Below are 13,288 nucleotides of genomic sequence, written 5' to 3'. Positions count from 1 at the left end.
TTCCTTTTCCGCTCAAATTTGCAAGTGTGGATTCTGTAGATCGCAATTAAGCACTTTGCCCCATATATCATCCCAGTCATGATGCTCTCTCCCTCCTCACAGCAAAACAGAACAAAACAAAGCCCAACCCTAGTAAAATTTCACTGTTCATTGTTTAATTACTACCAAGACCAACCAGATTTATAGATATTAATATAAAAATTTTAAATGTAAATCATTGCTGTTTATTTATTTACAGAGCTTGTTGGCCAAAGCTTCCTCTAGCTCTCTGCAGTAATCAGCAGAATTCATTCTTCCTTTTGCCTCGATTCCAAGGATTCAAACAGAACCTGTGAAGTTGACAACTTCCTTATTTGACACATGTTTGATCTCTGCAGAACCTCTATTCATTTACTGGGTGCTTAACCACTTATTTCCCTGAAATTCAACTTCACATTGCACACAGTGTTGACTCTCACATGAAAAACCTAGGGATCAGCCCAAAAAAATCTTCAGTGTGAACATGAACACCGCAGGCGAGTATTTTTACTAGGAGCAATGTGCATCCAGGATAAAGGAAGAAAGGATACCGAGGGGGGTGGGGAATCAACCAAAATACATTAACTAGTTAGAGACCACTGCACTCAACAATAGATGAGCATCCGATTCAAGTGGTTGAAATCAGAAACTTTTCCCCAGCTGTACTGAGATACATTTGGCATAAAACACTGCATAAGTTTAAGGTGTACAACATATTTCATATACCTATATATTGCAAAATGTAAAGCTGGAATTTAAAGAGATTGTGAAAAAAAAGGGAAAAAAGTAATAAAAAAAGTAAAGAGGTTGTGGCATCATATATTAGAGCGGGTTATATCCCAAATATGGGATAGAGTGGTTATATCCCAAATATGGGATAGAGTGGTTATATCCCAAATATGATTTTTATTTTTCACTTGGAATAGTACACCGCATAAACACGTATATTTTATGAAGGTTGTTTTTAAAGTTTATTGGACATTTAGTAAAGGCCAGCACTAAGACCTTGCATCCTGGAACTCACTTATTCATCCTGACAGCACAAGGCAGACAGATATTGTTAACCCTGTTTTAGAGACAAGGTGGTTCCCAGAGAGGTTAATGGATTATCCAAGGTGCTACAACTCCTGGATGACAGAGGCAGCACCTGTCCCCAGGTCTGTTAGACGCCCAAGCTCCCTGCGCCCAGTCATGAAGCGCCAGGGGAGTATCGCTTTGGGTCCCACGGTAAATGCCAGAAGCAGGGCCGGAGATTCTAACAGGCCGCGATGCAGCGGCGTCGCTGTTACACGGACACGGACAAGGCTGGCAAGGCGGCAGATGTCACGGGCCATTGCTTGGTGTCCGAGAAGAGAAGAGAAGAGAATGAGGAAACACATCTTAGAAGCAAAAAAAACCTAAAACCAAAAATCCACCCCAAGACTGAGGGTGCGGGTATGTGTGCGCTACGGTTTTAAGGGGTCGGGAAGCTGGACCCCATTCACAGGCGCGCGGGCTGCCTGGCTTCCCATCTCACAGCCGCTTAGGGCGCACGTGGGCCCTGGGGTTACTGGAGTTTGTCTTTCGCAGTATTTTTTCAGCAGTCCCTGAAAGCGGCTACGTTGTTTTCATGATAAAAAAGGAGACAAGGAGGAGTCACAGCCAGGAGCAGGGGGTTCGGGGCACCCCAGGGCCGCCTCCGGGCGCCTGCTGAGCCGCCTCAGCCGAGGAGGCCGAGGCCAAGGCCGGGCGCCCCGGGCCCACAGCGTGCGGAGGGCGGGGAGGAGGGCGCGTGGCTGCTCCCAGGGCGAGCAGGCCCTGGCACCCTGGGCGTCTGGCCCAGCGACGGTGGTCTCTCCACCCGGGGTCCCTCGCCTCACACCCCACAGGCCGGCCTCGCCAGCGGCGCCTCCCGGGTCTGTCCGGCGAGCGGCCGCCGCGGCCTCTCAGGCCCTGACCCCGGTCACAGGAGCTGCCAGGGCCGCTCGGGAGGGGGGCCCGGAGGGGCGGCCGCTGGGCCCGGGCCCGGGCCCTGGCCTGGGGACAGCGCCTTGGACGGACAGAGGACGTGGGGGGTGAGGCCCAGAGAGCAGGCCGCTCGAGGCAAGGACGACCACCGTCACAGGCCCCTGGAGTGTCCCCAGGTGAGGCCGCCACAGGCCAGGCGTCCGCTGCAGGCCACGGCCCCTTGTCCCGGGAGCCCCAGCTCCCCAGCCAGCTATTCGGGCTAAGAGCCTCAGGGTGCTCAGGTGCCCCGACTCGGCAGACGCTTGGGCTCGGGCCCTGAGGAGGGGCCTGGGCACGTTGGGTGAGAAGTGACAATATGTCATATTCCAGATTGGACAGTAGACGACCACGCGGCTGTCACCTTGGTCTCCAGCTTTCTTGGATTGCCTGCATTGGGCAAAACTGTTCACGTATCATGAACGGTCCTTTGAAAAGACCCGTAAGAGGAGGAAGGGAAATGTCCAAGGGCCTCGAGAGAGCCTGGGAACGGTCCTGCAGTGCTGGCTAGCCACCTGGGTCCGGAGACACGGCGGGCAGGACCTGGGCACAAACCACAAGGCTGAGCTGCTCCTACGTTCTTGGCCTTCAGCCATGATGGGATGATGGGTGTCTGTTGTCTTGAAGGTGCTAAATTTGGGGCTCATGTGCCATATAACAACATGCGACTAATACCAGAGCAGCACAGGCTCCTCAGGGAGGACGTTCACGTTACCACCTGACAGGGAGGAGCAGGCAAGGCCACTGGGCAGAGCCAACTTAGGGAGTCAGCAGGAGCGGGGGAGGAGCGTGCTGCTGAGAAACCTGGCTCTGGGGCCTCAGCAATCGCTTGTTGAATGGATGAACCTCAGGTGCTCCGACCTCCCTTATGAATCTCTAGCCAAAGACCTACTCTGGATCTTCAACCAGGCCTCAAGGAGGGTCGGCACTCTGTGGTTTTGGGTGTCTCCATTACGACTCTTGGGTCGTATGACCCTGAACGCCTACACCTGGCGGCAACAACCCTGGGTGCAAGTGTGTGGGTGGCCACCTATGTGGGGAGCGCTCTGAAGTGAATCCTGACGGCTGTATCTCAACACCATTGGGCTTTGACCTATCCATAGGTTCTCACTGGTGGTTTTTGAGTTCCTACTGGGACTTGGCCTCCCGTCTACACCCAATGTGTAGGGTGGCTAACATTTTAGACTGTGCTGACGCCCTGCTACACATCTCATATGGATTCCGTTGTTGATCTTTATGACAGTCTTGTTGCACATCATGGTAATACTTGCGTTAGGCACAAGGAAGCGGAGGCAAGAAAGGCTGTACGTCGTCCAGGGCCATAGGCGTCTTAGGTGGTGGAGGTAACGTTTGGATGTGATCGGTCTGCCGTGCCGTCAGTGCCTGTGAGGGGATTTGCCACCTGTAGACGTGCGACTTCTGCAAATGCAGCATAGTTTGGAAGGTGTCAGAGGCCTCACATGGAACCCCTCACTCTGATTGATTGCAATACTCAAGCAAAGCATCCGAATTCACCTTATCAAATCTACAGCTTAAAGCATTCTACAAGAAGAAAATGGTAAGTACGTCGTTTAAACACACACACACACACACACACACACACACACACAAGACCGTAAGTGGGAGGAAAAATGGCTTTCTTATCAATGTCCAAATTTCTTACACTTTGTCTAAAATTACACACTATGCTGTACCTCTTCATGCTCTATCCCACTGCTGTGGGCTTCATGATAGAATGCTTCAATTTGCTCCACGTATAATATCTTCGCACCACTGTTTTCTGTAATTTATACCACATGCTGTCCACTTCCTTGTACTATTTTATTCAGGAGAGCACTTTGGATATCAGTTTCTATGAAAGATGTTATTTGAAATGAAGTCATATTGCAAGCTGCATTATAACAATTTCCTTCTTTGCTTTGCTCCTGCTTCATCTTACACAGTCACCCTGACGTCGGATGCAGCGCTGAAATCTAAATGGAACGAGTGTTTGCAATTGATGTTTATGTATGACTTATTTAATCTGCTGCCAGAGTGATCCACTGTTGAGTTCTCTGTTCTCAATATCCTCCGAGGCCTGTTCTGACATCGATCTTACTAGTTTCATGGAGAAAATCCATGATTTTTGTACTATGTGCATCGTTGTAAGTTAAGTGTAAGTGGGCCAGTCATTCTGGCTTTGGGATAATGTCCTACGATGCTACTTACTAACATGGAATAATTACGGGAAGAGTAGAAAAGTCCGTCAGACCTCAGTCATGCAGGGATAATTGCCTTCGTGCTCTGTGTCTGCTCCTTTTTTCCCATTGTGTCCTTGGGTCTTTCATTCATTCCAATGTTTCACGTTGGTCTTTTGAGAAATGAGACACAGAGGAAGAAAAATTGAACTTGTCCCACTTGAGTGACTTTTTGGCAGCTCTTGTTAAGGACACCACCACCACCACAACAACAAAAAGACAACATTACTTTGAGGACCAAAGTGAAGCTGGTGCCTGAAATTTGCATGCTTTCTTAGATTTATGATTCTCTGGATTTGAGTACACACATCAATCATATTTCAAGGTACTGAATAAATACGGCCTAACTATTTTGCTAGGAGGGCTCTGCTGATAGCCAATCACAAGAAAGATAACAATAATATTATTATTTATAAGAAAAAAAAGGCATTCTAATGTCTTTTTTGGCAGAGAAGAGATTCGCCAAGAAGGTAGACAGCACGCAAGATCTTTCTGGGTTATCATTCCTCGGTTCCCGTGCTGCAGGCTCTAGGTGTGGAAGCTGTCCCGTGGTTAAGGCTTAGGCCCCTCCCTGCCCTGCTGCCCGAGCACTTTGTCTGTGGTGATTTGCTGGCAGTGATGTGCATGGCTCACGCCTAAACTACAGCGTACGCGCTTTAAGGGTGGACAGAGGTTTTGGTTATCTTTTGTTCTCTCCACCCCACTTGTAGAAAGAAGGTGTCAGGAAGTACCCCAATAACGAGACTTTAATTTTATTTCTTATTCTCTATATTATTATGCAATTTATTAGTAAAATACTATCAATGTACAAATAGCTGTGGATTGTCCCAGTTAGTCTTTGAAGTCAGGCAACCTAGAGCTGCAGGAGGTCTCAGACCTCCTCTAACCCAAACCCAGATTTCCTGAGGTCTTGAGTGGAGACTGCCATCTACTGGCACGGTAGGCATGATCTCGGGCAAGCCATCCACCCGCGCCGAATTTAAATTTTCTCTTTTAAGAGAACCAGAAGGGTGTACCTTCCGCGGTGGCTGTGAACATGCCACGAGGTGATCGGTGCAGAGGGCCTTGTAAAACTGCAAGTGCTCTATCAATGTTAGTTCAGGAAACTGGGGCTTTGAGAGGGTAGGGGGCTGCTCCGGGGTGCATGTGCGGGCCAGCTGGTGCAGGGCCAGGGTTCTTCGGGTGGAAGAGCCTCACTCAGTAAAACTAAATGTGGAATGAGAGGGAAGGTGCGTTTCAAGCAGATCGTGGCTTAGCTTGGCACGTGCCCAGCATATCCTCACCACCCTGCCTGCTGCTACCCTGAACCATAGCCATTAAAGTTGAGAGTTTTGAAAAATAAAACTGACCTCCAGGCTATTACTCCATAGCCTCACTTGTGGGTGACAGGTGGGATGGGGTGATAGCTTAGAGCCCCACATCTCCTGAGGCGGGTGATGCGTGTGAAGGTACCTGGGTAAACAGCAGGGAGCCGTGTAAAGGCCACTGTTGCTGCCCCCGCTTCCTCCAGGTAACTTTCTATTGCCTTTCTCCCATCAGGAAGAAGAAAAATAATTCTCATGCAAATTACACATTAAGTCACCGCAACAGCCTAGTATAAAAGTTTCGGGGGGGAAATAACATTGATTTTTTTCCCCCAGCATGGTGACCCCATTAAATCTTCCTTTCATGACACACATTTCATTTTCAAAAATTCTCCATTTTATTCTTTTAATTTCTTTCAGAGACCATTACTGTGTATTTGTTATTACGTTTTGGTCCTGCCCTGGGTCCTACTGTTAATCATTTTGTTTGTTTCTTCTCATTAACCTGGACCATATACTCTTTTTTTATCCTACCACCTGAGTAACTCCTTCCCTCCCTCCACACCCGCCAAACTTGGGGCATCTTATAAATAAGTGCTCTGAATTAAGACAAATTCTTTCAGGACTTCCTCAGTTGCCCTTTGGGAAGATAGCTGAGATTCTGAATCTCGTGTTTCTCTTTAAGAGAATTACAATAAAAGAAAACCGTCCTGGATCGTAACTCTTATTCCTCCCCAATTTATGGCGCTCCCTCTGCAGAAGGAAAGAATCCATAAAGAATCTCAAATAAACACCTAATAAAAGAAATTTAGTTCACATTACAATACTAGAATACCAGATGGTGGAATTTAAGTATTATTCAACTACTGTTTATCCTACCCAGTGCTCATTTTGAATTCAACATTTTTGAGAATTATTCATGGAGCCATGGTTGTATTTCATGCAGATAACAAGCTTAGTTTGGAGTGAATTACCAGAATGCACCCATAATTTCCATACTTCCTTGGTTATTGTTAATTTGGATTGCAACTATTAGTTAAAGTTGAGAGGCTTTCGAAAGCAAATTGACATCAAGCTATTGTGGACAATAATTTGTTCAGCAATCTGCGGGGAGGGCAAATCATTAAGTTTTACAGGGTGGAGGGACTCACCAAAGAATGTGATGTTCCATCTGCCAAAGCTGAAAAACACAACTGCTTGATGAGCATGTTTCTTGCTCTGTAGCAGCCTGCCCACTGAGCAGGCAATTATTCTTGCTTTTATCTAATGGCTGTGGCGTAACTTTTAAGTGAAAGTAAAATGCAATTTCATCTTCCAACACCTCCCCATGTGAATGAATAAAAGATCAACAGAGCTGTCTCTAACACAGCACACTTCCCCAGGTAAAGTCAAAGGGCCCTTTGACTTGATCACTAGGACACACATGGCAAGTGTAGATTACGGGGCTCCTTCCATGTCTGGTTCCCACCACACACTTGTATTTTAGTCATCTTGTGTTAGGGAAAATGACAAATTTTCCTGTTCCTTAAAAGAACAACATCCACTCCAAGGCTAAAAGCTAATGCTTTGACAGTTTGAAGAGTTTTCACCCTACATTTAAAATTAATCTTTGAACAAAAAAAGCTAAATTCACTATGACACACCCCAATGCCAAAAAAAAAAAAAAAAAAAAAGAAAAAGAAAAAAAAGAAGCTTTTACAGAGAGAAACAGGGCTTCAAAATCTCTTTCTGATTTTATTATTGGATTTTCCAAATTCTGAGATCAACAGAAATTGAAGGGACTTTTCTAGCAATCAGCCTACAAGTCATCATTATTGCTCCCCATTGTTGAACATTTACTATGTCCCAGCATACTCATGCAGGGAGCTTCACACCCATGATCTCATTTAACTCCTACAGTGACCCTGCAAGGGATTCTCATTTCACGAATGAGGAAACAGCCTTAGAGAGGCTAGTAAGTATTCAGCTGAAATTCCTACTTGGCATTGTCTGACTTGAGAGCTCGTGCTTTGATCGCTAACAGCGTATCTCCCTCTTGAGCAGAGTAGATGTGAAGTTATATGTGAAAGTTAATACTTGCATTTTATTCTTGATTTTTAAAAAATATTTCATTTATTTATTTAAGAGAGAGAGAAAGAGAGCAAGAGAAAGAGAGAAAGAGGGAGAAGCAGACTCCCCACTAGAAAGGGAGCCCGACGCAGCCTTGACCCCAGGACCCTGGGATCCTGACCCAAGCTGAAGCCAGATGCTGAATTGATGGAGCCACCCAGGTGTCCCAATTATTACATTTTAAAAGTGGCATCACAGAGAGGACAGCATACTTTATTTTTTAAAAAATGCCTAATGAAAAGTATACCTTGGTTGCATCTCTGTGCCGAGCTCCAGTCCTGTACCATTCGCAACGCTTTATGGGGAGCATCTAACTACTAACACACTCTCATGGAAAAGAGCGTACGTTATGCCTTTGTTAAATGGCTCCCTACGTTCCCTCTAAGCCTGAAGTTATTCATTCATAAGACGAATGATCATAGTACTTACATCATGTTGGGAGGTAACTCCACGAGCGTCCTGCATTTCTGTGCGTCCTGGCTGCAGAGGCACTGGCCACCTCTCCTCTGGCCTACTGTTTAAGAAGGATGTCTGGAGAGTAAACTGCCTCAGGCGACAGTGACAGTGTCTCCCTCTCAAGCAAAGAGTGGCATGATTACTGTTTATTTTAAAATATTCAGTTTCCCTAAATTCAGGGCTCCTTTCCTATGATGTACATATGTGTCACCTGACCTTCTTTCTGTCATCCTGCGGGAACTGGGGCTTAGAGGACTGGCCCAAGAGAATGCTGATATTCTGGTTTCTGCTACTTCTGTGGGTCATGAAGTCCTTTGTCTCTGACTCAAGAGTCTTACGTCTTCTGCCAGTGTCCACAACGCTGGTGCAGGTCACCTTATTAGCTTGCAGGTAGGGTGACATCTCAAACCCTTCACGATTCTCGACACCTCATATAGCTGTGGCAATTAAATGAGACACTATGTGTAGAAAACTTGGTGGCTGGCACATAGAAAATACTAAATACACATTGGATATTGAGGTTATTACTAGCTCAGGAAAAAAAAGCAGTACATAACTGGTTCATTAATAATAAAGGTATTTTGATATTTTATATGCGTTAATTTCAAATTCCTTTTTTATGTGATCAAGTAATAGTAACTTTCTTTCATATACGCTGTAGTTAATTCAGTCGGGACTCCGGGAGGGTCAAGTAAATTCTGCAAAGATAGGGTTCATGAATTTTTTGCCTCTTATGGCTAGGGCAGTTGGTACAGAAATAATTCTGAGGGAATATTTTCCAGTTAGGTCTTGCAGTGTTCTGATCGAATATTGGGAGAAAATTAATGAACCAATCGTACAAGTGCCATTCAATAGACTGACAAAGTTTAACGACTCAAAAGTCCCAAAGCCCATGGTTCTTTATGTACATGATCTGAGGAACCCCGAAAACATTATTTTTAAACCATCTGTGAACCATATAACTTACTGGTGCAAAAATGAGTTAAGAAATACAAGTGAGGGTGGTTGTACCTGGGTGGTTCAGTTGGTTAAGCGTTCAGCTCTTGATTTCGGCTCAGGTCATGATCTCAGGCTTATGAGATCAAGCCCCAAATTGGCTCCGTGCTGGGTGTGGAGCCTGCATAGTATTCTCTCTCTCTCCTTCCCTCTGTCCCTTGTCCTCCCCCCCCCCCTCCAAAAAAAAGGGAAGAAATACAAATGATAATGTAGCTCTGATAACTATGTAATCTGTCTGGAATTCCTTCTCTATTCCTTCTGTATCTCTTTATTTTAGCTCTACTCTTATTATTGAAAAAAAAAGGAAGGTTCGAATCACTTGCCATCAGGGAAATACAAATCCAAACCACAATGAGATCCCACCTCACCCCAGTGAGAATGGGGAAAATTAACAAGGCAGGAAACCACAAATGTTGGAGAGGATGTGGAGAAAGGGGAACCCTCTTACACTGTTGGTGGGAATGGGAACTGGTGCAGCCACTCTGGAAAACTGTGTGGAGGTTCCTCAAAGAGTTAAAAATAGGCCTGCCCTACGACCCAGCAATTGCACTGTTGGGGATTTACCCCAAAGATACAGATGCAATGAAACGCCGGGACACCTGCACCCCGATGTTTATGGCAGCAATGTCCACGATAGCCAAACTGTGGAGGAGCCTCGGTGTCCATCGACAGATGATGGATAGAGAAGATGTGGTCTACGGATACAGTGGGATATTCCTCAGCCATTAGAAACGACAAATACCCGCCATTTGCTTCGACGTGGATGGAACTGGAGGGTATGATGCTGAGTGAAATGAGTCAGTCGGAGAAGGACAAACATTACATGGTCTCACTCATTTGGGGAATATAAAAAATAGTGAAAGGGAATAAAGGGGAAAGGAGAGAAAATGAATGAAAATATCAGAGAAGGTGACACAACATGAGAGACCCCTAACTCTGAGAAACGAACAAGGGGTGGTGTAAGGTGAGGTGGGCGGGGGGTGGGGGTGACTGGGTGACGGGCACTGAGGGGGGCACTTGGTGGGATGAGCACTGGGTGATATGCTATATGTTGGCAAATTGAACTCCAATAAAAAAAAATACAAAAAAAAAAAAAAAAGGAAGGTTGATTTTGTTTGTTTTGTTTTTTAGTACTGATGGCAAATTGTTTCCCTCCTTATGTCCTCTGCATGTGCTTCTGGTTTTACATGACATGTCTTTGGCAGTTTGAAGATTCCCTACTTTGGGAGTACCGTAACAGCCACCAATTAACTTATGGCTCTGCTTGTCACTGGCAGAGTTCTTCTATCTGTGGGTTACATTTACGTTTTCTTAAAAAATGAGCTGTTCAGTGGGTGAAATTTAAGGAGAAATAGGCCATGTGAATAATTTCAAAGTATCTCATACCATAAGTAAAGGAATACTTAATTCCAAAGGGAAAAATAGTAGCTGTGTGGATGGGGGAATTTGGCAGACACAGCCGTAATCAAGATCAACGTCACCATTATGGCCTACCACGGCATGGGGTGGCACAGCGATGACGGGCATGCCCATTTGTGGTATTCTTTCTAATGATGCATAATCTCAGTCAAAGCATGAGAAAACACTGAACGAACCTAATTTGAGGAACATTCTACAAAATAACTTATCAGTATTCTTCCAAAACCCCGAGGTAATAAAAGACAACCCAACAAAAGACATGTTGGAAACGCTGAGGATTGGAACAGACTAAAGATCTGACAGACAGAATGCAGTGTGGGATCCTGAGTGAGATCCTGGGATGAAAAAAAAAAAAAAAAAAGGACATTAGTAGAAAAACTGTTGTAATCTGAATAAAGCCTGTAGTTAATTGCATCTTTTCAGTGGTAATTTCTTAGTTCAGAGATAAGCACCTCTTATCTCTTTGGTTACGCAAGGTGTTAACGTTAAAGGGCGCCAAATGAGGTGTACATGTGAACTCCGTGCATTGCTTCTCAACTCTTCTAGAAGCCTATAATTATCTTAAAATAAAAAAAAAAAACATTCTTTTAGAAAGAAAAAGTGAGTTATTTTTTTTAACCATTATGATAAAAACCTGGTTTTATTTTCCATGCTAGGAAATAAAGTTAAAAGGTGAAAGAATACAACAGATGATTCTTCACAAGCAAGAATAATTACATAACAGCCTGGAGACACAGGAGAGAGCGAGGTCATTTATGGAAGACATTCAGCAAAATGGCATCCACTTTGTTTTGTTCTCTTTTAATGTGTAGGTGTGTGTGTACACAGTCTGTCTCCCCAAATAGATTTGAAGACCGCCTCTCTATTTTCTCACGGGCTGGCTCAGATTTTTATATTTACTAGATGTTCAAAGACTGTTTTGGTTGTTGAGAATGAGAACCAGTGCTCTCTGCTGGCTCAGATCTCATGCACTTTTTTTCCCCCCTGGATGCTGAATATCTGCTCTATAGACTTTATAGTTGTGTATTCAATATAAGGTCTGAGCTAACAATTTTTAAAGAAGAAACAAAAGAAACAAAATTTTTCTTTCACTTCCAATTCACAGTTTCTTTCAGCATTACAAAGTAGGTACACTTAAAGAGGATTGCATAACACATTTTCTTTGCCTAGAAACTGGAAAAATGTTTCATTTCCACTACTCAATTATTTTGAATGTTCATGTTAATAATGAATTAGGGGTAGAAAGAGATAGGTGGGTTTTCATGTTAATAGTGAATAAAATATTTGTGAAAAAAAGTGAAAAAAATAGTGAAAAAAATATTTTTGAGAGACTGGTGTTTTACAAAGGAATCCTTAATCTGCTACCATCTCCTCCTTCAGATGTTTTTTTTTTTCCTTGAAACTCCAACACAGTTTTTCATCATTTCTCATCAGAAGACATTTTTTAAGGATGTTCTGTCCATGTCACTACAACCGAGAGGGACAAAGACGCCTGGCCCCTGACTTCAGGATTTTTTATAATTGAGACAATTTGGTGTCCCACCCATCTCTTCGGCATCCGCTTCTGAGACTATAATTGTGAAACATCTTCCATCTCAATCTGTCACTGATATCTAAAATTTCACCACTGAGATTTCATTCTGTGGTTGCCTCCTAAATACAACCAAAACTTAAAAAGGCAATATGCTGTGAATTCTGCTATTAATTCCCTTCTAACGTGGTAGTTGGCTGAAAGTCATCCTGAATAGGAAGAAAAGAGGGGGCAACAAGAAGCAAGTAGAAAATGGGGAGGGTATGTTAACGGGGGGGGGGGGTAGAATTAATAGGACCCAAGGTTATATTTTGGCTTTCCCATTTACTAACTGGTTAACTTTGAATATAATACTTCCTCTCTTTTAGTTCAGTTCCCTCATGTGGTTCAAATGCAAGCAGTGAGCTCGCCTCCCTGGAAGGGTCACATTTCGACGAGCTGAGAAACGTGAAAACACCTAGTCTAGCACCAGAACTGGAGCAGGTGATGAAGGATCTCTATTTTTTTGTTTTTTAAAGTGAAGATAAACGCTGTCCTCTCCCCAGTTTGACTACAGGACCAAAATGTACTAACTCGGAGGTCTCGACACTATCCACAGAGCTTTAAACACAGGACCAGAGGCGTCCTTGGAGCCCCCCTCTTCCAGTTCGTGTCTTGGAGACAGAGGGTAGCTGTGCAGCCTGCCCTTGCCCGGCCTATGCAGGGAGCAAGGGAAACAGCTGCTCGCTCCTTCCCGCCAAGACGTGAGCTCCCCTCTAGGCCCTCTAGGCTGGCTCGACCTGGAAGGCAGCCATGACATGAAGAGAAGGCACGGATGACAGAAGAAAATCTGTGTGACCCGGCGCTGAAGAGGAGCCCCAGGGGAGTCACCAAGGCCGACCTGGGCTGGGGAGGCCAGGCAGGGTGAACCTCAAGGGCTTCCCAGAGGCCAAACAGGTTTATGGGGAGTAGAGTCCTATTTCCAGTGTCTGAGGGAGATAAGGGGCCTCTTACTGGGACCTGCTACAGGTCATCGGACTCGTAGGCTCCTCTTTCTTGACCTGGAAGGGTGTTAAGTCCGGCTGCTGTTTGTGCTGCCTCGGAGCAAACACCACGGGGCCCATCTCAATTTTGAGAACAATTTCTGAATAGCATTCTCTTAGCAGCTGAAGGAAGCTTTTCTTGAGAGCCACTTTTAGAATCCAATTTTGCTCTTTTTCAGTAAAAGGACAATTAAAAACAGCAACAGAAAGCAA

At 44.8% G+C, this 13,288-nt stretch overlaps 1 long non-coding RNA gene across 8 annotated transcripts in view; it reads left to right on the top strand.

Annotated features, from left to right (window-relative positions):
* Nucleotides 1-1,024, top strand: part of LOC102155937 — a 48,206-nt gene extending 47,182 nt beyond the window's left edge. For 2 of the 8 annotated variants that reach the window (XR_005356536.1, XR_005356534.1), the window contains one exon: nt 239-1,018. This is a non-coding gene — a long non-coding RNA (uncharacterized LOC102155937). Of the gene's footprint in view, nt 1-238 lie in introns of all 8 variants that reach the window. The other 6 variants (XR_005356539.1, XR_005356531.1, XR_005356532.1 and 3 more) reach the window with 6 other exon arrangements.
* The last annotated feature ends 12,264 nt before the right edge of the window (nt 1,025-13,288 follow it).

This window comes from Canis lupus, chromosome 3 (assembly GCF_011100685.1).
Source record: "Canis lupus familiaris isolate Mischka breed German Shepherd chromosome 3, alternate assembly UU_Cfam_GSD_1.0, whole genome shotgun sequence".
Classification (NCBI taxonomy): domain Eukaryota; kingdom Metazoa; phylum Chordata; class Mammalia; order Carnivora; family Canidae; genus Canis; species Canis lupus.
This window is presented reverse-complemented; position numbering and strand designations above follow the sequence as displayed.